Here is a 5,000-nt window from a genome sequence, read left to right as displayed (position 1 = left end):
CACACCCTTATCACGCACTACTCTCTGCCTGTAACACGCACACAGACAATATGTAAGCACCAGCATGGAACAACACCCAGTGCATCCTCTCCGCCACATTAGACAATCCACACTGTCATAACCAGACTGGGAGGTCCACTCAGAAAACAGAATATCCCACCCACCCGACAACCACCATTGCTCAGCCAAGCCACCAACACCCACACATGTCCTACACAGGGGTGCACCCAACATCACAATACTGCCTCCTCTCACAGCACACAAACAATGGCAGGAATGAAAGACACAGGTCTGCCACAAGCATGGAATGAGAGCGCCGCCTGTCATGAGCCAAAGGTGCATCCTGACGTGGCAAATCAGATGATGCCGCAGGCATCCACTTACTATAATCACAATCAACAAACCGGCCGCCCCGCCCCGCCCCCCATTAAACCTTTCCTTACAACAATGTGTACCTTAACCTAACCTATATCGTACCGTAACCTAACCTATATCGTACCGTAACCTAACCTATGTCGTACCGTAACCTAACCTATGTCGTACCGTAACCTAACCTATGTCGTACCGTAACCTAACCTATGTCGTACCGTAACCTAACCTATGTCGTACCGTAACCTAACCTATGTCGTACCGTAACCTAACCTATGTCGTACCGTAACCTAACCTATGTCGTACCGTAACCTAACCTATGTCGTACCTTAACCTAACCTATGTCGTACCTTAACCTAACCTATGTCGTACCTTAACCTAACCTATGTCGTACCTTAACCTAACCTATGTCGTACCTTAACCTAACCTATGTCGTACCTTAACCTAACCTATGTCGTACCTTAACCTAACCTATGTCGTACCTTAACCTAACCTATGTCGTACCTTAACCTAACCTATGTCGTACCTTAACCTAACCTATGTCGTACCTTAACCTAACCTATGTCGTACCTTAACCTAACCTATGTCGTACCTTAACCTAACCTATGTCGTACCTTAACCTAACCTATGTCGTACCTTAACCTAACCTATGTCGTACCTTAACCTAACCTATGTCGTACCTTAACCTAACCTATGTCGTACCTTAACCTAACCTATGTCGTACCTTAACCTAACCTATGTCGTACCTTAACCTAACCTATGTCGTACCTTAACCTAACCTATGTCGTACCTTAACCTAACCTATGTCGTACCTTAACCTAACCTATGTCGTACCTTAACCTAACCTATGTCGTACCTTAACCTAACCTATGTCGTACCTTAACCTAACCTATGTCGTACCTTAACCTAACCTATGTCGTACCTTAACCTAACCTATGTCGTACCTTAACCTAACCTATGTCGTACCTTAACCTAACCTATGTCGTACCTTAACCTAACCTATGTCGTACCTTAACCTAACCTATGTCGTACCTTAACCTAACCTATGTCGTACCTTAACCTAACCTGTATTGCGCCTTAACCTAACCTGTATTGCGCCTTAACCTAACCTGTATTGCGCCTTAACGTAACCTGTATTGCGCCTTAACGTAACCTGTATTGCGCCTTAACGTAACCTGTATTGCGCCTTAACGTAACCTGTATTGCGCCTTAACGTAACCTGTATTGCGCCTTAACGTAACCTGTATTGCGCCTTAACGTAACCTGTATTGCGCCTTAACGTAACCTGTATTGCGCCTTAACGTAACCTGTATTGCGCCTTAACGTAACCTGTATTGCGCCTTAACGTAACCTGTATTGCGCCTTAACGTAACCTGTATTGCGCCTTAACGTAACCTGTATTGCGCCTTAACGTAACCTGTATTGCGCCTTAACGTAACCTGTATTGCGCCTTAACGTAACCTGTATTGCGCCTTAACGTAACCTGTATTGCGCCTTAACGTAACCTGTATTGCGCCTTAACGTAACCTGTATTGCGCCTTAACGTAACCTGTATTGCGCCTTAACGTAACCTGTATTGCGCCTTAACGTAACCTGTATTGCGCCTTAACGTAACCTGTATTGCGCCTTAACGTAACCTGCATTGCGCCTTAACGTAACCTGCATTGCGCCTTAACGTAACCTGTATTGCGCCTTAACGTAACCTGTATTGCGCCTTAACGTAACCTGTATTGCGCCTTAACGTAACCTGTATTGCGCCTTAACGTAACCTGTATTGCGCCTTAACGTAACCTGTATTGCGCCTTAACGTAACCGATATTGCGCCTTAACGTAACCTATATTGCGCCGTAACGTAACCTATATTGCGCCGTAACGTAACCCACATTGCCCCTTAACGTAACCCACATTGCCCCTTAACGTAACCCACATTGCCCCTTAACGTAACCCAACACACGTTGGGCCTTAACCCAACACACGTTGGGCCTTAACCCAACACACGTTGGGCCTTAACCCAACACACGTTGGGCCTTAACCCAACACACGTTGGGCCTTAACCCAACACACGTTGGGCCTTAACCCAACACACGTTGGGCCTTAACCCAACACACGTTGGGCCTTAACCCAACACACGTTGGGCCTTAACCCAACACACGTTGGGCCTTAACCCAACACACGTTGGGCCTTAACCCAACACACGTTGGGCCTTAACCCAACACACGTTGGGCCTTAACCCAACACACGTTGGGCCTTAACCCAACACACGTTGGGCCTTAACCCAACACACGTTGGGCCTTAACCTGCTCTGTAATTGTCATACGACGCGTTAAATTAGTGTAGTGTTGCCTAACTGCAACCCCCGCAATATAGTTTGCTACTCGCACTGCCCGGTCCCCAGTGTATCGCTTCATGTTAAACACCTTGCAGCTATACACTGTAATGTGGATGGCAGCAGGACGTACATGCTCAATGCCCTTTGCAGTTGTTCATTGGCATTTGCAGTTGTTCATTGGCATTCGCATGTGCGAAGCACTTAGCCTACGCTGTGGTACGGCCTGTGTCAACTGTCCGCTGATGTTGTACGTCCAAATCACACACTGTACTGCACATTGGTCCTCATGTACTGAATGATACATCGTGGTACATGTGACCGTACAACGACTGCGCCAACAACGGCGAACCATGCGGTCCAAATGTTGTGCACTCAGCTACGTGTCGTCTCCCTATAAGAGCTGGATTGCAGTGTGGTATGCCCTGGATGGCGATCAGCATGAGCCGTCTGTTGATGTAGTGGCGCGTGTTGTCAGACGTAGTCGTCTCTTCTCACACACCGTGATAGCATGGTGCACTGCGTTCCACATCTGCGACATGCGACAGAGGCCGGTTGACAGTCGTTCGCGCAATGGACATCGCATACGTACGGGGGCCACCTTCCACGTGTTCGCGAAGCGTGCACATGTTGTTGCGTGTATGTGGGCAGACATAGTGTGTCGTGACACCTGACACAGGCATGCAACAATCGTTGAATTTGCAAATGGCGATGGACGCCTACGTTTGCTGGTGACGTTATGCAAATGAACAACTGGTAAACCGTTGTGGTGCGGTTGTTCTCGCTAGAGGTGAATCAGTGATGGCGACGATCGGTTGAGCTACCAACCGGTTGTTCCAGCGATACCCACCATGCCCACGAACGTGAATGGCATCTGGGTGTGAAGCGATACGCGGCGGTGGCTGGGTGGGACCGTCCCCGGCCGGTGAGGGGGGGCCTCCCGGCGTGCTGGCCGCGCGGTGCGTGGGCGCACGCGCTACAGCCGGCTGGTGGGGGCGGCCAGTGGCAGGCGCGCCGGCCGACGGAGGCGGCAGGCGGCGCAGCTGCGCGCCGGCGCACCCTGCACGCGGCGCCGTGCGGCCAAAGTAGGTCCTCGCGGGCCCGGTGCGAAGCGCGGTGGACATCTGCAGTGTGCTGGTCCGATTGAGGACTGTGTGCGCTGAGGATGCGCCGCCGCCCGGCGCTCGGCGCCGCGACGCCGTCTGCTGCTCGGTCGCCTCTGCGGTTCTCGCAGGTGGTTTGTATCGCAGCTGTGCGGACGTGTTGGCGCGTGCGCTGTGCTGGGAGAGTTCGCTTCGGCACCCAAGTGGGGCTTTTGTCCTTCTGTGGCGCTGGCGTTGGAGCTGCCGGTCACCGTAGGTGGCGCGTGTTGTCTCCCGCCGGCAATGCCACGACAGCACGCTCCCGGGCCTCTGTCGGCAGCGGCAAGCTCAGTTGGGAGCACGGGTGGTCGCACCTAAAGCGTCTACTCGCCAAACTCCGGGCGATTGCGCCTCTCTCGAACCCGACCAAGTACTTAGGACGGCGCTGCGCCCCGCCGGGACCTGAGAGGGTTTCGAGGTGTATTGTGCAGGGGAGCTCAGCCTCCTCCTGTTTGCAGAATAATTGAGCGGACGCTTGCGTGTTCGCGCGGGCCCCCGGGACACACTCCCGGGCGGCCGGCTGCTCAGCTCTAGTTGACGCAGCTCCCTGGTTGATCCTGCCAGTAGTCATATGCTTGTCTCAAAGATTAAGCCATGCATGTCTCAGTACAAGCCGCATTAAGGTGAAACCGCGAATGGCTCATTAAATCAGTTATGGTTCCTTAGATCGTACCCACGTTACTTGGATAACTGTGGTAATTCTAGAGCTAATACATGCAAACAGAGTCCCGACCAGAGATGGAAGGGACGCTTTTATTAGATCAAAACCAATCGGTCGGCTCGTCCGGTCCGTTTGCCTTGGTGACTCTGAATAACTTTGGGCTGATCGCACGGTCCTCGTACCGGCGACGCATCTTTCAAATGTCTGCCTTATCAACTGTCGATGGTAGGTTCTGCGCCTACCATGGTTGTAACGGGTAACGGGGAATCAGGGTTCGATTCCGGAGAGGGAGCCTGAGAAACGGCTACCACATCCAAGGAAGGCAGCAGGCGCGCAAATTACCCACTCCCGGCACGGGGAGGTAGTGACGAAAAATAACGATACGGGACTCATCCGAGGCCCCGTAATCGGAATGAGTACACTTTAAATCCTTTAACGAGTATCTATTGGAGGGCAAGTCTGGTGCCAGCAGCCGCGGTAATTCCAGCTCCAATAGCGTATA

General features: G+C 51.8%; 1 non-coding gene across 1 annotated transcript in view; it reads left to right on the top strand.

The window, feature by feature from the left end:
- Positions 1-4,381: 4,381 nt before the first annotated feature.
- LOC124579175 overlaps positions 4,382-5,000 on the top strand; it is a 1,910-nt gene continuing 1,291 nt past the window's right edge. Inside the window, exon 1 of the ribosomal RNA XR_006972895.1 lies at positions 4,382-5,000. This exon is cut by the window's right edge and continues 1,291 nt beyond it. This is a non-coding gene — a ribosomal RNA (small subunit ribosomal RNA).

Source organism: Schistocerca americana, unplaced genomic scaffold (assembly GCF_021461395.2).
Source record: "Schistocerca americana isolate TAMUIC-IGC-003095 unplaced genomic scaffold, iqSchAmer2.1 HiC_scaffold_297, whole genome shotgun sequence".
Lineage (NCBI taxonomy): Eukaryota > Metazoa > Arthropoda > Insecta > Orthoptera > Acrididae > Schistocerca > Schistocerca americana.
Note: the sequence above shows the minus strand (reverse complement) of the source record. Positions and strands in the feature narration are given on the sequence as shown.